Below are 25080 nucleotides of genomic sequence, written 5' to 3'. Positions count from 1 at the left end.
AAATATTTTATATTTACAAGAAAATGCTATTTTGTAATTTATTTTACAACAGTGACTAAATTAATCAGTCTTGGTTTTTGTTGGATAATATTTTGATGACCTTGATTAAAATTGTAAAATGTTTTTACAACCATAGTATTCTATCGCTATCGTATAAAAAGGACGGGTGTTACAACATATCTTTAACTACGTTTATTTGGATGGAGTCTATTATATAAGTTATAAATATATAGATATAGATATACATACAATCATCACTATAATAATAATAACACAATCAAATAAATCTATGTGAACCATAATAAACTCAAAACAAATAAAAACCATTGTCACACATGGAATTGGACACCAACAATAACAATTTTAACAACAACATTTCGCGTCATCTTGGAATTCTTCTTTCATTTCTCCGCTTTGTACTTCATCATCACCATCATCTGGTGATTCCTTATACTTGTAAAAGAATGCAACAATGATATAGATAACAATATTAATGGCGCTTAGCGCAGCCAATGTCCAATAATACCGATCCAAACGGCTCTTATTCAACGTAGCCTAAAACCAGTTCGGCTTTTGGTTTCCCTCACTTACCTTCCCCACAATATCGATGTTGGGGTTGGAAAACTCTTCTATTAAACACTAAAATAGAATTACAATAGGAGGAGCCACTCTCACACTCAACTATTACAAAAAACCAACCCTCTCACTAACACTCTCACTCTAAGTGTTATACTATTTGTTTCTCTGTGTTTGGGATGCTTACAACTGAAGATGAAGCCTCTATTTATACCCATGACAGCTACCATTTGTGTAACCTTCATTAATTGTGTTCATCATAGGGTAGGAAGAAAACTTGTCACCATAGGTTTCATTTTGTCAACAAAGATGGCTACTGTAGCTTTGGAGACTTTGGAGGCTGGAACACAACAAATCTCCCCCTCCAGTCTCCGTCCAACAATCCTCATCCCAACTATGTCACCACATAGTTTGTGTTTCTCTTGTGTCACCACCTTTGTCAACATGTCTGCAGGATTGTTGTTGGTGTTGATCTTTAACAACTTCAATTCTCGTCCCTCAATTTCTTCTCTAAGCTAGTGATAACGGATATCAATATGTTTTGTGCGGGAATGGTACATCGAGTTCTTACTTAGGTCCATAGCACTCTGACTATCACAATGAATGATGTACTCTTCTTGTGGAAAGCCTAATTCTTGAAGAAATCAGCTCCTTCCCAGCTTCAACGGTTGCAATATACTCGGCTTCTGTTGTTGACAGAGCGACACATTTTTGTAACTTGGATTGCCATGAGATAGCTCCCCCTGCCAAAGTGAAAATGTAACTTGATGTAGATTTTCTATTATCAAGATCTCCTGCCATATCGGCATCTGTATAACCTTCCACGATTGGCTTTGCTCCCCCGTAGCATAAACATAGTTTTGAACTACCTTTTAGGTATCGAAGTATCCATTTGACTGCTTCCCAATGTTGCTTTCCCGGATTAGCTAGATATCTACTCACAACACCAACAGCATGAGCAATATCTGGTCTTGTACATACCATCGCATACATAAGACTTCCTACGGCTGAGGAATAAGGGACTGCTTTCATCTCTTCTTTTTCTTTCTGAGAAGAGGGACAATTTTTCTTACTCAACTTGAAGTGGTTAGCCAAGGGCGTACCAACGGGCTTGGCATTTTCCATGTTGAACCTTTTGATCACACGTTCAACATAATCTTCCTGTGATAAGAACAATTTTCTTGATTTTCTATCATGGATAATTTTCATGCCCAATATTTGTTGTGCTTGGCCTAAGTCTTTCATATCAAAGAACTTAGACAAATCCTTCTTCAAGTTGTTGATCATCGTTGCATCTTGGCCCACTATCAACATATCATCCACGTAGAGCAGAAGGATGAAAAATTTCCCTTCTGGAAACTTCTTCAGATAGACACAATGGTCTGCAACAGTTCTCTTGTACTCATGATTCATCATAAACGAATCAAACTTCTTGTACCACTGCCTTGGAGTTTGCTTAAGACCATAAAAGCTCTTCTTTAATTTACAAACGAGATGCTCTTTCTTTGGGACTTTAAAGCCATCAGGCTGCTCCATGTATATTTCTTCATCCAAATCACCATGGAGAAAGGCTGTTTTCACATCCATCTGCTCAAGTTCAAGATCTAGACTGGCAACTAATCCGAGTATAACTCGAATAGACATCATCTTCACAACCGACGAAATTTTTTTATCAAAGTCGATTCCTTCTTTTTGTTGGAAACCTTTGACAACGAGTCTCGCCTTATACTTCATAGTATTTCCTTTGCCGTCTTTCTTTAACTTGAAAACCCACTTGTTTTTCAAGGCTTTCTTTCCTTTGGGGAGTTTCACCAACTCATATGTTTGATTCTTCTGCAAAGAATTCATTTCTTCTTCCATGGCCTTCTGCCAATTTGCTTTATCAATATGAGATTGAGCTTCTTGAAAGCTCTCTGGCTCCCCCTCACTAGTAAGAAGGATGTAGTTTGAAGTCGGATATCTTCTTGATGGAGCACGAACTCGTTCGGATCGTCTAACTTGAGTTCCTTCGTTTGTAACTTCTGGAAATGTATCTAAAGTATCATAGGGTGGAAGCTCCCCCTGCTCAACACCTTCTTGATTTGCATCATCAACTTCTTCATCCTCTTCTTCAGTGGAAACATCATCTTTATTTTCAAATATTATATCTGAAACTTTGGAGCTTTGTTGCTTGTTAACCGGTGCCTTGAAATCATAATACTGGTTTTCATAGAAAACCACATCTCTACTTCGAATAACCTTCTTTAGTTCTGGGTCCCATAGCCTGTACCCGAACTCTTCATCTCCATATCCAATAAAAGATACATGGAGTGGATTTGAGGTCCAACTTCTTCCGCAATTCACTTGATACATGTGCAAACACCTTGCACCCAAATACTCTCAAGTGAGAATATGATATGTCTTTACCCGTCCATAGCTTCTCCGGAACTTCAAAATTCAATGGAGCGGAAGGTAACCTATTTATTAGATAGCAAGATGTCAATACAGCTTCACCCCAAAATGGCTTTGGGAGTTTAGTCATGTTGAGCATGCATCGAACTTTCTCAACAATAGTGCGATTCATTCGTTCTGCTACACCGTTGTGTTGTGGGGTTCGTGGGACAGTCTTTTCATGTCTGATACCATGTTCTGTGCAGTATTTAGAGAACTCACGGGAATAGTACTCGCCTCCATTATCTGACATGAGACATTTCAACTGCTTGCATGTTTGTCTTTCCACCATTGCATCAAAAGCTTTGAAGCGGTCCAATACTTGGTCCTTCGTCCTCAAACAGTATGCCCATACCTTTCGTGATGCATCGTCAATGAATGTCACAAAATACCGGCTTCCACCAAGAGATTCTACTTCAATGGGTCCACATACGTCGGAGTGGACAAGGCTCAGCAACTCAGAGCGGTTCTTTCTTGTGGAGCTAAAGGAAACTCTGTGTTGTTTCCCAAATAGGCAGTATTCACAAGGATCTAGGGCAACATCTTTTGCCATTGAAATGGACTCCTTCCGTGCAAGAGTCATCAATCCCTTCTCGCTCATGTGGCCTAGTCTTCTATGCCACAAGTTTGGTGATATCTCTTCTTCAACAGCATTAAGACTTGGTTGAAGTAGCTTTGCATGGCTTTTATAAAGAGTACCATTAAGTTGTCCCCTTGCAACAACCATAGCACCTTTTAACAACTTCCAGGTGCCATTTTTGAATTGATTATCATATCCTTGGACATCAAGAGCTCCAACTGAGATAAGATTCATTCTTAGCTCTAGGACATGTCGAACATCTTTCAGCACCAATGTACATCCAACATTGGTCTTTAAATGCACATCACCAATACCAGTAATGCTTGAAAAACTGGTGTTTCCCATCTTAACGGTACCATGGTCTCCGGGTTTATAAGTAGTGAATAAATCCCGGTTTGGAGTCGAATGATATGATGCGGCGCTATCAATCACCCACTCATCATCATGAGTTCCAACATGTAGGCATGCTTCTTCCTCGTATGTAACAAGGGCAACGTCTTGTGTTATGGTGACCATGGTTTCACCATTCTCCCTGCTTGGATTCTGACTTGACTCGGGCTGCTCTCGTAAGAACCTTCGACAATCACTTCTTTTGTGGCCATAATGATTACAATGATTGCAATTGCCTTCGAACCATGTATTTGAAGATTTACCTCGCTCTCGTGATTTCCCACGATCTTGGGATCTTCCTCTACTTTGACTATGTCTGCCTCTACCTCTACCTCGACCTCGGCCTCCAGTTCTGCCCCCGCCTCTTTCTTTGTTTTCTGACACAAGGGCAAAAGATTGGTCTGTACCAGCTTCTTTCCTTCTTGCTTCCTCGTTCATTAGGGCGTCTGTGACCATCTCCATTGTCACTTTACCACCGGGGGCAGAATTGCTGAGAGTCACAACAAGCGTCTCCCAATTATCTGGTAGAGAACTCAAGAGCAATATGGCTTGTTCCTCATCTTTGAGCACCCAATCAGCAGCACCGAGCTGGTTTACGAGATCCTGGAACTGACTCGTATGCTCGGTTATGGACATACCACTTCGTAACTTGTGGTTTACAAGGCGCCTCATCAGCAAGGTCTTGTTGCGTGCCGTCTTTTCCTGATACATATTCTCGAGCTTCTCCCAAAGTTTGTACGTGTCTGTCTCTTGAGAGACATGGTGAAAAACACTATGGTCGATCCACTGTCGAATTTGTGCCACCGTTTTCCTGTTTATTCTCGTCCAAACTTCGTCTGTCTTCGTGTCGGGTTTGACGCCTTGCTTTTCTATAGGCTCTGCTAAATCTTTCAGATTAAGCAAATCTTCCATCCTTGGCTTCCACATGTTATAATTTGTGGGCGTAAGTCGAACCATCGTAATCGTACTTGTAGATTCCATCGAAAATAATTGCAAATTTATTTTACAAATATTTCGAGGAAAAATTAGATAAAACTGAGCTCTCAGTTGGATTCGGAAGCGTCAAAAATGGTGGGGTAGAGTTTTTCGGGGTCAAAATATACTTTCTTGAAAAGTTATGTGCTAATTTGTAACTTTTCGGAACTATAGGGGCTAAACTGTAATTTTCGGAACTTACAGGGGCCAATCTGAAATATTTCTGCCAACCAGGGACTTTTCTGAAACTTTTCAAAACTCCAGGGACCAAAACAGTTATTTTCAGAACAATAGGGACCGAGCTGCTGTTTTTCAGAAACAGTGGGACCTTTCTGCAATTTTCTGAAACTTCAGGGGCTAAAATGCAACTTTTCTGAAAGGCTGGTCAATGCTGACGTCACTGATGACGTCACTGATGATGTCACTCTTTCTTCTCCGGCAGTCTTCTCCCGCCACCTGGTTTTTCCGGCGAATTTTCCTGCAGATTTGACCAATCTTTGACCGGTGTTTTGGAGGCCTTCCCGTGGTCAACAAATTACGAAAAATATATTTTCGGAATCCTTGAAACGAGACCTTTCTAATGGTGTACCCAGAAATCGATTTTGAGACAAAAAATTTTTGACGAAAAAACAGAGAAATTCGTGAAAAATTCCCTGGACACCAAACGGGGCTCTGATACCAGTTGTTGGGGTTGGAAAACTCTTCTATTAAACACTAAAATAGAATTACAATAGGAGGAGCCACTTTCACACTCAACTATTACAAAAAACCAACCCTCTCACTAACACTCTCACTCTAAGTGTTATACTATTTGTTTCTCTGTGTTTGGGATGCTTACAACTGAAGATGAAGCCTCTATTTATACCCATGACAGCTACCATTTGTGTAACCTTCATTAATTGTGTTCATCATAGGGTAGGAAGAAAACTTGTCACCGTAGGTTTCATTTTGTCAACAAAGATGGCTACTGTAGCTTTGGAGACTTTGGAGGCTGGAACACAACAATCGACACACAAAACACTAGCCATGGTTCCTAATCCAAGCACACCCTTTGTGAAATACATCAAATATTTGTTCATCGATTCTGGAGCTTGGTGCTTGAAGAAGCTTGTGATACTCGTATTAGCAATCCCATCAACGGCTGCAAGGAGTACAAACTGTGGAAGCAGCCAAAATATACTCATTGGGGTCCTCTCCTCAGGCTTGTCTAGCAAACCATGATTCTTAATCACATGAAGCCTTCGAGTCTCAACTTTCGCAGCAGCGATGCAACATAATATTGAGAAAACCATAGCTGTGGCGATCCCGACTGGTGGGACATGCTTCTTGTTTAACAAACAATTGGTCAAGACGGAATAAATGTATGCAGATATGTCACTTGAGAATTTATAGAACATAAGGAAGATCGGAATCGAGACCTTTATTCTTCCAAGTTTACGGTCCATCCGATTGGCTTGCTCAAGAAAGTAAGTGTTTCCGGTTGAAAGCACTATCCCGATCACTATGAAGGTTAGCCACATTGGTACCATACGAATACTGATTTTGGTATCTTCTACTTCACGAATGCTACAAAGCCTCCTATTTTCGGACTGATGCTGTTCTGGGAACTGAATAGCAGCCTTGTCTAAGCACCTGTGTTTTTCAATATGAATGGGGAAATCAAGTCAATATTAATTTTAGTGTTGTGTTTTGAATAAGAAAGAGTCAAAAGACCTGAGGCTGCGGGTGGAATGAACATCTTGATCATTATAGAGCTGTTTATGATCAGGATATGGTTGAGAGAAGTTACAAGCAGCAGCTACAAAAACTCTCAGGGTACTTGTTAATGGGCTCCCCTCTGCTGGCTTACAAGGATTGTATCCTTGAGATCCACTCAAGAACAGCAGGGTTGCAACCAACGAACATATAGCTGGAATCCCAAAGCGGATTGACCATGGCTTTATATATGGAAGTGCAATAGCTCCTGCAATCATAACAATCACCAGTATAACCGAACCTGCTATTTGCCACGATCTTTTATTTCCTTTTTTAGCTTCATCATCGGTTTCACTTTCTGTTTGTAGATCCAAAAATGACTTTAGCGAGACTAGATGACCAGCCACTCCGACTGCTATCAATGGTAAGGCGATAAAAAAACAAGACTTTTTGTGTTTCCCTAACACATTCCTCCTTGTAGTCGCTACATGGACCAAGGACAGGAGGGGTTGACATGTACAAGAAACCTAATCCCTGCATTTATTTATATTCAGATTCATCAGTTTTTTTGCTACATTATTTAAAGAAATATTACCTTGAATCACTTACTATAGTGTATGAAATGCTAGAGTGCAGAAGCATATAGTAGTCACCCATGAAGGCGTCAACAATAAAGGCAAACACAATGGCCAAAGCTGGTGTGATTCCGTTCCAAATGTTTATAATACCAGCAGCATGTGTAGTGTTTAGATTCCAGACATTTGTCAAGTAGTTCATCATCACATACATAGCAAAATCAGCTAACAGATCTGCCCATACCAATGCTGCATTTCGGTCATAGATGAAGGAAAATAAGGTGATTGGGCAAAATATAATTAGTTAGTTCATCATCACTTACATTTCAAATTTTTTTACCAAAAAAAAACAAGAAAAATGAATTTATACGGATTCAGAAGAGCAAAGCTGTGAACACAGCTAAGCTCCAGTTGAAAGTAAGCATAGATACCAAACTAAGAGCAGAGAAGAAAAGAAAATCAAAGATCTAGTGATCGATATTGAGTGATTACCTAATATCCTAACAAAGGAAGCCATTCTCACATTGACTTGGAAGGTCACAGTTTCTTCCGCAAAAAGATGTCAAAATCCAAAACTAGCTGTAAAAATTATCTGACAAATTAACAACAGGATGACTAACTCTGAAAATTTAGAGGCGAAAAGAAAAGGTACGAGAAATAGAGGGAACCTGGACCGAAATCTTCTCTAATAAATGAAGGTTTTTTTTGCCACTTGTCACACTCACATTCATTTTGCCACATGTTATTTTGTGGTTATTTTGAATTAATTTTTATTCCACATGTAATTTTGTGGTTTTCTTATTTTATTAATTCCATATGGTATTTAAATTTAATAATAAATGCATATCAATTCTATTAATAGACTTTCCTTATAATTTTATATTTCTTATAAATTCAAAATTTTCAAATGTTTATATATATTTAATTGTTTTAAATACACCCATGTAATACATGGGTCTCACACCTAGTAAATGAATAGTTTTAATCTCCATTTGACATGTGTCACTCTAATATAACTCTTTATTAATATTATGCCACATGTCAAAGAGATATATATTAGGCAACATTTCAAAATTCAAATTTATTTTTTCTAATTATATTTTAAATTTGAAGTTATAATAACTTTAAAATTTTGATATCTCTCATAATTAATGATTTATTTAAAATAACTGATAAATAATTTTTGAATTTTACTATGAAAATTTAATTTATATTGTAACCGTGGTTTCCACGGGTTATACACTAGTATAATCATAAAGAAAGATTACACTAACTTGCCTATACGTACACTAAATAAAAGAAAAATGTTTGGCAATCGCATTAACAAAGTACACTTTTACTCTTATTTAATAACCATTTTTTATATTCTTTGACTAAGTTGCAAAAATGGTTTTCAAAATTATATAGTTTTGTTCCAAAAATCTTTGGTGATGCAACAATAATTCAATTTTGTTTATTTTTGTGTGGTTTTCGTAATTTTGGTTTTCATTTTTTCTTGATTTTGATTGATACCCTACTTAAAATGATGAATATGCTTTTAACTGATTTTTTTAAAAAAATTTAATTAATTTCTTATTATTTTAATTAATAAAAACACCCACCTCTCCCCTCTTATTTCAACACCCCACCCTTCTCTCTCTCTCTCTCTCTCTCTCTCTCTCTCTCTCTCTCTCTCTCTCTCTCTCTCTCCCTCTCACTTACTATAGTGTATGAAATGCTAGAGTGCAGAAGCATATAGTAGTCACCCATGAAGGCGTCAACAATAAAGGCAAACACAATGGCCAAAGCTGGTGTGATTCCGTTCCAAATGTTTATAATACCAGCAGCATGTGTAGTGTTTAGATTCCAGACATTTGTCAAGTAGTTCATCATCACATACATAGCAAAATCAGCTAACAGATCTGCCCATACCAATGCTGCATTTCGGTCATAGATGAAGGAAAATAAGGTGATTGGGCAAAATATCGGTAACGACCTATCGTCGACCTTCAACCCACCGCCACCAACATCCTGCAACCATTTTTGACCACCGCCACCTCAAACTCTTCACTCGACCATCGCCCCACCATTGCACCTACAAAACTGTAACCCTAGAACTGCTCACACCACCCTTCTTTACCACCTATCACTATAAGAAAATGGCATTTGTGGCTAAAATATCAGGGGCTGATTAATCGGTCTTGTATACCATGTATATGGGACATGTAAAATTAGTCTTAAATACTATCTAGGACTGATTTTACAGTGTGATTCATTAGAGACTGATCAACCCTATTAGAGACTAAAATTCAATCCTTAATCAATTTGTGTCGGTTTAAGTTTGACGGGAACACACATTAGGGATTGAATTTTAGTCTCGATTAGGTTACGCCAATTTTAACTTTGGACAGAAAGTTATGTGGGACTGAAAAACTTGTGTCAGTTTTAATTGTGTAATGAATTTATTTGGGACTGAATTTCAGTTGTTGATACAATTGTATCGATTTATCCTTTGCATGGAAAATTTTATAAAGACTAAATTTCAGTCCCTAGCATACGTATATTATTTAACATTCAAATGAACACATATAACTGACTGGATTTTAGTATCTAAGACGAATTAGTTATTCATAGATACCTTATATTATAGACTGATGAATCAACCACAAATTCTATTCGGAAGGAAACTAATTAGGGACTGAAGTTTGGTCCAATGAATCAGCCACGAATACTATTTGGAAGGAAACTAATTAGGGACCGAAGTTTAGTCCATTATAAAGTACCCGGTTTTATTTATAGAGGGAAAATTCATATGGTCTGAAATTTAGACTTTGATACATGTTATTTAGTCACATACGATATATCAAAGATTGATGAATCAGTTATGAATATTATATTAAAAAAACATATTAGGGACTACATTTCAGTCTCAGATTGAGTAGGACCAATCAAAACCATGTAACAATTTTTTTAGAAACTAACTTTCTGTCCCCTAAAGGTACGGGTACACATAGGGTGTGTGGAGTAAAGGTTAGACGGTGTATGTATTTGGGTCAGGGTAGGGTGGTATAGGGACATGTGTGGGTATGTGTATGTGGGTGTACATGCAGGTACGGGTAAGCATGGTTAGGGAAGGTAGATGTGGGGATTTAGGATAAGGTAGGTGTAGGGTGTTTGTGTGGGTTTATATGTGAGGGAGGGGTTGGGTGGTTGTGGTGGAGGGGCTTGGCAATCACGAATCCATATATTTTATTTTATGTAAGAGCACTAGTGGTTAGTTATATGATCGGGTTTGGTCAAATGGCCATAATAATTGGGTAGGGCAAATGGTGCCTTAATTTTTCAATTTAAAAACATTAAACAACATATTCTAATAAAATATCATATATATATATATATATATATATATATATATATATATATATATATATATCATAAAAATATAAATAACTTAAATAAAAACAATAATATATAATAGACAAAATTACATAAATGGTCATTGTGGTAGGATAGACAAATGTTTCATTTCACATGGTACATAACTAACAAAGTTAACATTTTTAGCTAAAAGGTTAATTAACAAAGTTACCACCGTTAACTAAAAGGACTTGCTTTGCATTTTAAACTTGGGAAGGCCAACCATGTTAAAAATTAGTCAAAATAACTTATAATGGTATTTTTGCCAAACACTTAGAACATTTATTTAATTTTGTCTAAATAAATGATATAATGGTAGAATAGTCATTTTATGTAGGGAAACAACTAAAACAATAAGAAAATAAAACCATAGAGACCACCAGTTTATTAAAAAAAACAGAGAAAAAAATCTTATTTCACAACACCACAAAGACCATTTATGCAATTTAGTATATTCTTTTCTATTTATAAAAACAAAATTGCAAAATAATGTCCATTATGGTTTCTTATTTTATGTGGCTAGAGTTCAAATTTTTAGAAAGTTATAGATTTGGCCATTTTTTATGTGGCTAGAGTTCAAATCTTATTTCACAACACCACAAAGACCATTTATGCAATTTAGTATATTCTTTTCTATTTATAATACAAAGTTGCGAAACAATGTTCATTATGGTTTCTCATACTATGTGGCTAGAGTTTAAATCTTTAGAAAGTTATAGATTTGGCCATTTTTATTAGTTTTATTGTGGAATTTGTCTCTCTAAAAATAAAAATAAACTATCTTACAATTTTAATTTATTTTCTACAATTCATTAATATTTTCTACACTTTATTAACATTTAAATAAAAAATAAATATCACCCCACCCATGATCCTAGACCTGAAACCACCACTGCCATTCTTACCCCACACCCCACTACAAATAAAACAATGTTTAGTGGCACAAAAAAAAGTGCCATTGAAAACCAAAAAAGTGCCACTAAAAACCCCCTTGCCAATCAGCGACACAAAAAAAATGTCACTACAAACGCTCCCACTAAAGGCTTTTAGTGACACTTTTTTGATGTGTCGCTGCAGCCCTTTTAGGTTTTAATGACACTTTTTTTGTGCCACTATAGCCCTTTTAGTTTTTGTGACACTTTTCTTATGCCACTAAAATAAAAACAATTTGTATGTTTTAGCGGCACTTTTTTTTTTTACAACAAAACATTTATATTTCAAAATTAGATCCAATGTATTTTTTATAAATTCAAATGGAATATAAAATAATAAAAAACAATTAAGATAATAAATGCAAAACACAAAAGCATTACTCAAATTAATACTTAACTTGTCTGACTGTAATATTCTCAATATTTAATACAAAAATATATTCCAAAAACCTATAATAAGTCTAAACATTGTGCTAGTAATTACTAAAAATATTAAACTATCAAACTTAATACTTGTTGGAAAGAAACACAAAAGTTGACATGAAGATGAAATTTGCATAGTTGCTCCTCTTGTTTATCCATCTTGAACAATTGCCTGTTATATAATCATAATAAATCATATAAAATTATATAAGAATATCACTAATAATCACATAAAAATATGTAATAATATCACTAATAATCACCACACATAAAAAGAACCATAGATCAAATGGTTATCCTAGTTGAAAGTACTTACCATTGTAACAGTTACATGTCAAAAGGACCATTTTTGTAATATTTCCCTGCTACAAGGACAATTTTAACAGCTTCTTACAGGACCATTTTTGTCATGTTTTCCTATAATAAGGACTATTTTGTAACAATTACCTGCCACAAAGACCATTTTTGTAATATATTCCTGCAACATGGACCATTTTTGTAACAATTACCCCAGTTGGAGTTATTTTAATCAAAATTAAAATTAAAACAATTCGTATTTTCTTTCATATTTCATAATACTATAACATTTCAGTTTTAGAAATCTATGCGAGTATAGCAACGTACTTTCACTGATTTGTTTATTATAGCACTCTACTTTCATATTTCATCATATTAGAGCACTAAAATGAAAGTATGATGCTATGATTTATATGATTTATTGGATATGATTAACATTTCAGGTAGTTACCAAAAGACGTATTTGCCCTCATCCTTATTATCATAATGAATTATCTTTGGTTATGAGTGACCTAATCAATAAGAAACTTACCAAAGAAATCTAGAATCATTTTGCATCCAATCAAACACACAGATATAGAAGAAAATGTTGACCTAACATCAACCTATTTGTAATCTCAAACATGGATAAACCTTCCAAAATTCAAAGCATGATTCCCAAGTAGATATATACTATCAATTCATTCATAACAATGGATATGGGCAAATAGGTCATTTTTCATGAAAACTTTAAAAAAAAAAAACTAACCTGTAGATAATCCAATTCTGCCATGCTTTCTGTCTTCTGAAATCAGTGTATATAGAGATCGTAGACCTACATCAAAAGCAAAAATTCAGCCTAATTTTTTTGTGTTTGACCAATTAGATAAAAGTCAACTGTGGCATCATACTTTATCTAAAATGGCAAAGAGATTAGATGAAAAAACAGTGAAGGGATCTCTTGTCATACCAAAAACTGCAGGTAGAGTCAACCTAGAAAAAAAATTACATAAAATTCGTGAACAGAAGTTTTAAAATATTATAAAAATATGTTAAATGAATAAACTTACAGCAAATGCAATGTCATTGAGTTCAATTACTGGTACAGTTAGAAGCAAAGGTGTAGCCTGTCCAGAATGTTTGATGCCTTTTAGAAACCAACAATTCAAGATGACACTTTTTGAGTAAAAAAAAAGAATCAAGAAAAGATTCCCATTTTAAAAAATTGCACATGTTTTTAATTATATTAACAAACAAAAAAAATAACCATATCTTTCACTTACTTTCCAAGCTCCATTCACAACTGTAAAAAACCTATTGCCATCATATTGAGCTGCCAAACCAAGAAAAAGAATGAATGAAATCAATACCAGATTTACCCTTGCCAAACCAGGAAAAAGAATGAATGAAATCAATACCAGATTTACCCTTGAAGAACAATGCAGAAAGTTAGCATCTTTCCAAATCAAAAAATTATAATTTCTGACAATTGAAAAGAAATTTTACATGTTACAGGAATAATCTTTTGGCATGTCTTCACGATAAAATTTTCTGATAGATCCTCATCATCATCTTCACCAGTAAAGTGAGAATAGTAATTATGTTTCTTTCTTTAAGTTGTAACATATATGGTATACTGTAGGGCTTAATTGCAGAATTGTAGAACTGTGGTTGAATGATTGGTGCTAAAATCAAAGCAATACAAATGTCATCTTGACATCCCAAAAGTGAATTTACTCACTGAAGTGAACTATGACATGCTACCTGCTAGTTATTACAGCTATGCACTGACATAACCGGGGAAAAAGACCTAATTGCCCTAAATAAACCCTTTTTATTAAAAAGATACACAAAATAGGTAGTCTACTCTTTAAAGCCTTAAAGTTAACCGGTAACCTTATGGAGAAGTATTACAAATTGAGTAGACTTTTTAATGGATTGTTATATAACTATTTTATTTATTATATATTGTTATAGTTTTTTGGGTCCCAAATAATAGTACACTAGTTTGGACCCACATATATGAGTGTAGATGAAGATTTATTTAAAATAAAACTCCATTATATCTAAAATATTTAGTAAACATTTTTTTAAAATAACATTCATTTCTAATCATTTTTAAATTACAATTTTCATTTGTCCATTATATAGGTCATTAGTCACTGGATTTACTATTCTAAATATTCGTTGAATTTAATCGTTCAAAAATGATTCCATATCAAATAAATTATGTTTTCAATTTCTTAAAAGTATTATTCATAATTTTCTTCATATTTAATACTATTATTATTGTCAAATCTACGCAACTTAACATGGATTTAAATTTATATACCACTCAAAGTGTTAGTCATCGTAGTTATATTATATAATTATTATTATTATTTCAATATTTTTATTAGCATTATATTTAGGCAAATACATTTTTTATGACAATACTAGATAGAACTTTTTAAAGTTTTATAATAGAAATAAAATAAAATATTATAATAACAATTTCATAAAAAGATATTGTTATTTTTTATCCATAATACTTTCAAAAATAAATTTCTAAAAGTTCTAGCTCCTCACCAATCACAACTACCAACATCATAATTTCTATTTTGACATTTTTTTTTGTTATTATGATCATCAGGTAGGTTTCTATGATGGTGATTTTACTTGATACAAAATTCTAACTTCTGAAAAGAGTATATGTGCATGAATCATGATAATGGTATCTACTAAATTTGATGATACCTCTCAAAAAGTATAAGCATCAACATAAAACGAATGATTATTTAATGAACAAGAAGCAACATAAGAAAAACATTGTCTATTGTCTGCTCCAAATCATTTCATAGCCAAATGGACGGAGGCTCATTCAAATCTTTACCCAATCCATGTCTCAAATAACAAGTAATAATCATTCTACAGTTCCATGGATTTACATGTGGTTTAGATGATCTAATGGTGTCACCAGATTGTGACAAAGAAATGATGATGGAACTTGAAGGTGAAGATGTAGGTGAAAAGGTTCACATAAAATTTGTCAAATTGGAAAATCAAAAAATAGATATATACTTGGACAAATTTTTATAAATCATTAGGGTCTTTGCATTTGTTAATTTGTGAACTTATAGGGACAAGAGAGTTGCAATTGGAAACTAAGAAAATTATAAGAAGCAATGGAGCAACAACATCTGCAAGTTTATATAACCTCATACAAAAAAAGCTAAGAGATAAAGGTTCAATGATCAGCAAAAAATGGTTACCAAAAGGAGTGATGAAACCCTTCCCACAAAACTGCATTTCTCTAATCACCATCAGTGGTGCCAAGGGTCGTTTGGTAAATTTCCAACGAATATCATTTTTATTCGGTCAACAAGAGTTGGAAGGGAAATGGGTGCCCCGAATGGTTTCCGGGAACACTTTAGCTTTTCACCTTGGGATTTCACCACTCGGGCAGGCAGTTATATCATTGACCGGTTTTTGACTGGGCTCCACCCACAAGAATACTATTTTGATGTACATATGTTAGAAAGGTGTCCTACATGTCTAGTTATTTCCAGGTGACATTCTTAAAGGTGACATTCTTAAACATTAAAAGAAGGAAAGTTTGACAAGCTCTAGAAGGAAGAGCACATGAAAGTTGAGCAATCTTATTCTGTGGTTGATCCTCATAAGAGGTATCAACATAATTGTGTATTTTTGTTTCTTTGCTTGGGTTGTTTTATCAAAGTAGAAAAAGAAAGAGTATGTAATGTTATAATATGCATGAACACATAGGTATGATCAGAAGCTTAAGGCAATGAAGGAATTTGTGGAAGAGAGGGAGAGGCTGATGAAAGCTCTTGAAGAGAAGAGGACTGAAATGAAGGGTAGTCACTGGGAAGAGGAGATTGATCTGAAGAAAGGGTTTGATGCTGTTTTGCTCAGTCGATGGACAAGTACACCAATAAACTTGAATTATTTGAGCGCAACCTTTACTCATTCTTGCAGTTAGTTGAAGTTTAACTATAACCATCTCTACAGAAGTGAATTGGCGTTGGGATATTAGCAGATGTTAAGATATATGCTTTTATGGAGTACATGGATTATAGTTTATATATTTTATGACCTGAGAAAGTCAAAATGCAATCACAAGTTCTAATAATCGAAAACTATTGGACTTTTAGAGGTACTAGTGGCAGTCTCTCATAAAATTGATAAACCCTAGCAGTTTGGGCAATGATTTTGCAACAAATCGAGCAGTATACAACTACAAATTTACAAAAAAATGAAATTTGTAAATACGCTTATTTGAGCAGCAAAAATACCTAACAGTGAGTTTGAGGATGCTGCGGCGAAGATCGAGGAAGTGGCGCCAATCGAGGAAGCGACGACGATCGAGGAAGTGGCGACGATTGAGGAAGCGGCGGCGACGATCGAGGAAGTGGTGGCTATCAAGGAAGCAGCGGCGATCGCGAAAACAACGATGATCGCGGAAGCAGCGACCCACAGACCGACGACACTGTGATGGTACAGCGTCGACGAAGAGAGGGCGGTGATATTGCGTTCAGATCATCGTCAGGAGTGGGAGAGTGGGATTTGGTTGTTGTACATGTATTTTTTTGACTTTCGTATCTCCTCTCCAAATAAGGTAATGCGATGATAATGTTATCTAACCCAAATTGTTAGGTTAGAATCTTTTTTTAAACAAGAAAATAGATAAATTAATGGAAATATATAAATTAATCCCAAGTAAAAATTAGTTTTGGTTTTCAAAATAATAAACAAAGAAAATTTAAATTTAAAAGTATTAACATAATAAATTTTCATAAATATGTAATACGGTATTTAAATGAGAAATATAAAATAAATTGTTAACATTGTTATTATATTTTATAGTTATTATAAGAATTATTTATACGGTATTAAAAAAAAGCGTTCAAAAAAAAAAAGTTTTAGTGGCATATCAAGTCATTATGCCACTAATAACTATGAAATTTAGTGGCACAAAAGATTAAGTGCCATTAAATGTGTTAATTTTTTAGTGGCATATAATATGTGCCACTAAAAACCATGATATAGTGACACATTAACCATATGCCACTAAAATGTATGCCACTATATGTCATTTTATTTGTAGTGCCCAATCTTTCCTGCTTGAAACCAAGAAAGCCACTGTCTTCCATGGAACCAACAAATCAAGAAACACACATACACTCCTGTAAATCAATAAACACTCATGAACACATATGTAAAACAACACACATATACACCTACAAATCAATACGCACATATACACATAAAAATCATTCAACACATGTCCTAACAAATACACACACATACATATTGAACTTTACCTACACCCTTAAATCTGAAACCCAATATTCCCTTAAAGCTTTAATAATAAACCCCAAATCTACAGTGGATTAAAGAACAACAACAACAACAACAACAACAAGATGAATTAATTCTGGAGGCGACGATAGTAGTATTGAATCTATATGCCCAAGAATCATTATGGAGTGATACAGCTAATAATATATCATCCTATAGGGTCACATATTTATCAAGGTGGCACATTTTGTATATTTATTATTAATGTGATTATTAATAAATAATATCAATTCTTGTATTTTAATTAAGGAATAATTATTGTTTTATGAAAATAATAATTATAATAGAGTATAATTAGTTATTATTTCATATCGTATGAATTAAGAAGTCATGCACAACATTTTAGACTAGTTGGATTATTTTGTCTTTTACCTAAAGACAAAATTTATATTTTATAAACTTTGAGTTTATAAAAATTAATGATTTTTTCTTATCTTTAAAGGAATGGACGAAATATTATTATAATCATGGAGGTTTTCCATGCTTTTGTGACCATACCTTGCCCCATGCTTCTTGAAAAGAAAGGATTTGTTTTATATTATTTTAATGTAAAGCCCTCACCATGCATGGAGTATATAAGAGTGCCTTATGCATGATAAATGGCAAGTTTTTTGTGTAACATCCCGACTCCCAGGTATAATATTTAATTTTTTTTAGTTGATTGAGCAACTAGACGAGTTGGGTGTTCAACTCATCGAGTAGAGGTGAATTTGGTCACTTGAGTTTAATAACCAGCTCGACGAGTCGGAGGACCAACTCGTGCGGCGAGTTGGCACTGTGTGAGGAAAATCTAAATATCCGGGGTTTGGTCTTATTTAAAGGACCTTAAGTCCTCATTTCTGCCTCATCATCCTCCCTACTCCCCTATGTGAAACCCTAATCGCCCCTTTTGATCTAAGAGAGAAAGAGAGTAATTTGTGTGTTCTTGTGCATCTTTGGAAGAATTCTTGGAGAGCAACTTGGCTTGGATCAAGAAGAGGCCTTTGGATCCATATTTTTTTAGTGTTTAGCTTTTGTTGGAGCTAAAAAGATGTTATCTTGATCTTTTCTTTATAAGATCTTAATTTGGGGAGCTTTCTAAGGTTTTCTCCCATCCTCCCTTTTTTGGTTATTGAGTCATTTGAGTATATATGAAGTTGAAACCACAGATCTGAGTTGTAAATGGACTTTTGAGTTCAAAGACCCGAGCTTTATTAAGCTGGAGGAAAGCTCTTGTCCATCTAACCCTTGTTGGAGCTTGTATGTCATTATGAGCCTAATATGTCATGCATAAACATAAAGCTTGCAGCTTTACGTGATATTCGAGTCTTAGGAAGATAGATCTAGAGCATGGGGTTGTAGAACTGCCTTAAAACGTGTAACGACCCAAAAATTTACGACCAAAAATTTCGTTTTTAAAACATTACTTTAGAAAATATTACTAGTTAAAAACATTGTTTGATCAAGCCATAACAAACATAAACCAAGTCTCAAAGTCAATCATACAACCATCAAAATATCAGAGTACGAATCCCAGAAAATCTCGTAAATGCGGAAACCAATGTGTGCGTGTGATGTGCCGCTACCGCGCCAGCTCTTTCCCCTTCAAAGAAGAGGTACCTTAAACCAAAACTGTAAAACGTAAGCACAAAGCTTAGTGAGTTTACCCCACTGTACCACATACCATACAAACACGTAACATACATACTGCCAGGCTGTTCTGGGGTGCCTGACTACCCGGTACGGCCATTCTGGGGTGCCGACCTACCCATACGGCCATTCTGGGGTGCCGTCCTACCCGTGTCAAGCCATTCTGGGGTGCTGACTACCCATGTCAAGCCATTCTGAGGTGCTGACTACCCATCGATCCTAACAACCGATCCTCGGGGACTGGTCCCCTCCTACTTCCTCTACCGCATAACATAACATACCAGCATGCAAACATAACATCACGTACTGTCAGACATTTCTGGGGTGTCTGACTACCCTTCGGTCCTAACAACCGAACTCTACTACTATCACATATAACGTATCATGCTAGCATATAACATAACAGGTAGTAGCAATCAAGATGATATCACGAAGACAATCATCCAACATACAACTCTTACTGGTGGGCCGGCATTGTGGCCTTAGACCCACCGCTACTGGAAGGTAACTCACCTCGAAGTAGCTGCTGATCTGAGCGGGAACCGACTGTCTACTGCTACTGCTGCTGCTCCGGAAATCCTCCGGCTGCAAATCCCACAACATACTCAATCAAACACTGAGAAATGACCTTTGGGTAAAATGACCATTTTACCCATGGTTATGACCTATGTCAAAATCAGAGTCAACTTCTAGTTGACCAGACTCGCCGAGTTGGCTTTCCAACTCGCCAAGTCCCTACTCAAACGTTTGCCCTGTCACCCGTTCCTACTCGTCGAGTTAGGCGACGACTCGACGAGTTCTCCTTCTTAACAGATACTCAAGTCCTTCATCCTACTCGCTGAGTTGTATGAACAACTCGTCGAGTTCATCTTCATCCGATGAACACTCATGCTTAGACTCGCCGAGTTGTATGAACAACTCGTCGAGTCTGTTCTTGATCTATGAAGATTACCTTGGACTTGCCGAGTCAGGGCATTGACTCGCCGAGTACCTCCATAGATGAGTTCAGCTTCCAACTCGCTGAGTCACACCCCGTGACTCACTGCTCACTCGACACAACGAAAAGGGGACAAACTCGGAGACTTGCGAACAGACTCGCCGAGTCATATGAACGACTCGCCGAGTCGTTGCCATGCACCTACTAAATACACGGATTTGCTCGATTCCAGTCCATGCCATTCATAGATCGGGACTTCTAGGACACGAATCACATGTAAAGTTTCCAACTTTACGTGTGGATATTCACCAATATGGATTTTAGGGCTCAAAGTGTTTCAAAAGGGTAGATCTAGGGCTAACAAGCAACATGGGGCCATAAAGCTAACAGATCTGAGCTCCTGGAGCTCAATCTTGTCTAGATCCAGAGGCCAAACATCTTATTACAACACATAATGCACATACAAGTTTGGGGATTTGACCAAGAAAGACCCAAATGAAGTATTAAGCATAGAATCATGGGGAAAACAGGTTATACCTCAAAGGAACTGCTGGAAGAACACAATAATGCCTGGATGGTGTCCCTTTCTTCTGGATCTACTTCCTTCCTCCTTCAAAACCTTCAAAAGAACACAACAAAACTTCAATTCTTCAAGGAACAAGCATAAACGAGGGTTGGGAGCTCTGGGGAGAGAATGGGGGCTGGCTTGGGGCGGATAAGTCGCTTAAATAGGGTGCAAACCCCTGAAACTTAGGGTTTCATCCAACAGCTGTGACTCGCCGAGTCCAGGATATGGACTCGCCGAGTCGCCAACTTAAACGTGTCCTGGGTCCCGCATCCACTCGGCGAGTCGGACCTATGACTCGCCGAGTCCAAGGCTAAAAGAAAGGAAATACTTCAAATAGGATTTATGTACCAGGAACCGGGTGCTACAAATCTCCCGCACTTATTTTAGACTTCGTCCTCGAAGTCTGCTGCTCGATCCTGAAATAGCTCGGGGTAATGCTCCATCATCTCGTCTACCGGCTCCCAAGTCCACTCCGAACCCTTGCGGTGCTGCCATTGCACCTTCACTAGCTCCACCCTCTTGTTCCTCAAATCCTTCGACTTCCTGTCGAGGATTGCGACTGGGCGCTCAATGTAATTCAGGCTATCGTCAACCTGAATATCCTCTAACGGCACTACTGCTGAATCGTCCACTAGGCACTTCCGCAACTGAGATACATGGAAGGTGCTGTGGATCTGGCTGAGCTCGGCTGGCAGATCCAGCCTATACGCCACCTTGCCCACCTAGGCTACAACCCTGAACGGTCCGATGAATCTCGGGCCCAACTTGCCCCGCTTCCTGAATCGAATGACGCCTTTCCAAGGCGACACCTTCAGGAGAACCATATCCCCGACTTGGAACTCCAAGTCGGATCGACGCTTGTCGGCGTAACTTTTCTGCCGACTCTGAGCAGTCTGAAGCCTGCTCCGGACCTGCTGGATCCTCTCGGTCGTCTTGAGCACCACTTCGGTGCTCCCCATGACTCTCTGGCCAACTTCACCCCAACATATCGGGGTTCTGCACCTTCGTCCGTACAACATCTCAAATGGAGGACGATCAATACTCGCGTGGTAGTTGTTGTTGTATGAGAACTCGGCCAGGGGAAGATAGGTATCCCAGCTACCACCGAAGTCTAGCACGCATGCCTGCAGCATATCCTCCAGAGTCTGGATGGTCCGCTCGCTCTGACCATCCGTCTGCGGGTGAAAGGCGGTGCTAAAATGCAGACGAGTGCCCAACTTGTCATGGAATCTCTTCCAAAATCTGGAAGTAAAACGCACATTCCTGTCCGAGATCACCGATACCGGCACCCCGTGCCGTGCCACGATCTCCCTGATATAGATGTCGGCCAATTTCTCGGCCGATATGCTCTCCTGAATGGGAATAAAATGAGCACTCTTGGTCAATCTATCCACAATGACCCAAATCGAATCCACTCCACGTGCGGTCCTGGGAAGCTTCGTGATAAAATCCATCGTGATATCTTCCCATTTCAACGGTGGAATGTCCAACGGCTGCATCTTGCCATGCGGTCTTTGATGTTCGGCCTTGACCTTCTTGCAGGTCAAACACCGCTCGACGTACCATGCCACATCCCGCTTCATGCAGGGCCACCAATAATCCAGACAAAGATCCCTATACATCTTTGTCGCCCCAGGATGAATAGAGAATCGAGACTTGTGCGCCTCCCCCAGCAAAGTCTGGCGCACACCTCCGTGATATGGCACCCACACCCTACGGTGTAATGTCAATAATCCTCGGCTATCATAGTCAAAGGAGGGAACCTGACCCACTATACGCTCGCTCTTCCGATGTTCCTCCTTGATAGCCTCCTGCTGAGCCTCCCGGATTTGCTCTAACAGGGGAGTCACCACGGTCATCCTCAAGCAGATATCCCTAATCGGCGCCACCTTGCGGCTAAGCGCATCGGCCACCACGTTGGCCTTCCCCGGGTGGTAAAGGATCTCGCAGTCATAATCCTTCACCACATCCAACCACCGACGCTGCCTCATGTTCAGATTCGGCTGATCCATGAGGTACCTCAAACTCTTGTGGTCCGTGTAGATGGTACATCGAACCCCGTAGAGGTAATGTCGCCAAATCTTGAGGGCAAAAACCACCGCCCCCAATTCCAAATCATGCGTCGGGTAGTTCGCCTCGTGAGGCTTGAGCTGCCTCGAAGCGTAGGCTATGACATGCCCCCTCTGCATCAGTACCGCGCCCAACCCAGAAATGGAGGCATCACAATAAACCACAAAATCCTCTACGCCCTCTGGCAGGGCTAAGATCGGCGCCTCACACAATCTCTGTCTCAGCGTCTCAAATGCAGCCTGTTGCTCGGGTCCCCATCGAAAGACCACGGCTTTCTTCGTCAGCCGCGTCAGGGGTACGACTATCTTGGAGAAATCCTGAATATATCTCCGATAGTAGCCTGCCAATCCCAGGAAACTCCGAATCTCAGATGGAGACTTCGGGACCTCCCATCTCATCACAGCCTCGACCTTGGCCGGATCGACCAGAATCCCGTTCTGGTTGACGAGGTGTCCAAGAAACTGCACCTCGCGTAACCAGAACTCGCACTTGGAGAACTTGGCATACAAGCTCTCCCTCCTCAGGGTCTCCAACACCTCCCTCAGGTGCTCGTCATGCTCCTCCTGAGTCTTGGAATATACCAAGATGTCATCGATAAAGACTATCACAGACCGATCCAGCATCGGTCTGCATACGCGGTTCATGAGGTCCATGAACGTGGCAGGAGCATTGGTGAGCCCAAACGGCATCACCACGAACTCATAGTGGCCATAGCGCGTCCGAAACGCGGTCTTCTGTGCATCCTCCTCCCTGACCCTCATCTGATGATAACCCGAATGCAAGTCAATCTTGGAGAACCAAGATGCTCCCTGAAGCTGATCAAAGAGGTCATCAATCCTCGGGAGTGGGTAACGGTTCTTCACCGTTACCTTGTTCAGCTCCCGGTAATCTATACACATCCGATGCGACCCATCCTTCTTCTTCACAAATAGAATCGGGGCTCCCCAAGGCGAACTGCTCGGACGAATGAATCCCTTGTCTAGCAGCTCCTGCAGCTGCGTAGACAACTCCTGCATCTCGGGAGGGGCCAACTGATACGGTGCTTTGGCTATCGGAGCCGCACCGGGGATAAGGTCAATCCTGAACTCCACCTGTCGTTCCGGAGGTATCCCAGGTAGCTCCTCTGGGAAAACATCTGCAAAATCTCGAACCACCGGAACCTCGCTCACTGTCGCCCTACCTGCCTCCTGGGTATCCATCACATACGCGACATAACATGTGCATCCCTGCTGGAGATAACGCCTAGCCCTTGCTGCTGAACATACAGCGGGTCCACACTGCGGCCTCTCGCCATGAATCACTAACTCTCCCCCACTTGGGGTCCTGACCCGCACTAGCTGCTGCGCGCAATCTATCACCGCCCCATTAGGGCTCAACCAATCCATGCCAATAATCACCTTGTTCCCACGTAACGGTATGGGAACCAAGTCTGCCAGGTAACACTCCTCGAACAAACGCAGAACGCAATCTCGAAACACCATCGATGCTCGCACCGAACGGTCATCAGCAATCTCTACCTCTAGAGGGAAGTCTAACTCGCCTGAAGTCTCATGAAACCTCTTGCTAAGCGCAAGAGAAACAAACGATCGGGATGCACCCGAGTCGAACAGTACCTGAACTGGGATGCCATTCACATGGAACGATCCTAATACATACATATACATACGGAGCACATATCAATATCATAACATCATGAAACAAAAGATAGAGGGGAAAGAATCATACCCGTCACCACATCGGGTGCTGCGCGTGCCTCCTCGGTAGTCAACTGGAATGCCCGGCTCCTCACCACCGAAGCCTCTGCCTTGCCCTACCGGCCATCTGTGATCCGCAGGGTCGCTGGAGCTGGCGCCTTCACCGGCGCTGAGACTGACAACTGGGGGCAATTGGCCCTCTTGTGGCCCCTCTGGTTGCAGTGGAAACACAGCAACTCTGACATCTGAATAACTGCTGCCGGAGCAGTGCAATCCCTACTGATGTGCCCAGACTTTCTGCACTTGTAGCAGCCTGAGGATCCCATCCCGCACGCCCCCTCGTGCGGCCTGCCGCATTTCCTGCAGCGGCTCGGTCCTGACCAGCCTTTCGGCCTACCATCTGATCCCTTGGGCTTCTTCCCCGAAGCCCCACCTGCCTGATCCTCCTCTAGTTTCCGTTTTCAGATGTGCTCCAAATCTATCTCCCTCTCCCTTGCCCTGGCAATCATAGAGTCCAAGTTAGGGCAAGCCGAAAAGCTAACATGCTCCTGGATGTCAGCTCGTAACATATCG

The 25080-nt window shown here is 38.8% G+C and overlaps 1 long non-coding RNA gene and 1 pseudogene across 1 annotated transcript; both read right to left on the bottom strand.

Annotated features, from left to right (window-relative positions):
- Nucleotides 1-350: 350 nt before the first annotated feature.
- On the bottom strand, nt 351-7738 carry LOC145085958 (protein NRT1/ PTR FAMILY 5.5-like; annotated as a pseudogene).
- Nucleotides 7739-11958: 4220 nt separating this feature from the next.
- Nucleotides 11959-14128, bottom strand: LOC145090228 (uncharacterized). The gene is made up of 6 exons (XR_013701446.1): nt 13755-14128; nt 13532-13581; nt 13319-13375; nt 13219-13241; nt 12289-13083; nt 11959-12144 (listed from the first exon to the last, which is right to left on the bottom strand). It is a non-coding gene; the product is annotated as an uncharacterized LOC145090228 (long non-coding RNA).
- Between the last annotated feature and the right edge of the window lie 10952 nt (nt 14129-25080).

The sequence above is a fragment of the Lactuca serriola genome, chromosome 2 (assembly GCF_051521515.1).
Source record: "Lactuca serriola cultivar US96UC23 chromosome 2, Lser_US96UC23_V15, whole genome shotgun sequence".
In the NCBI taxonomy this organism is placed as follows: Eukaryota; Viridiplantae; Streptophyta; class Magnoliopsida; order Asterales; family Asteraceae; genus Lactuca; species Lactuca serriola.
The sequence above is the reverse complement of the archived record's forward strand: the minus strand, read 5'-3'. Positions and strand labels throughout refer to the sequence as shown.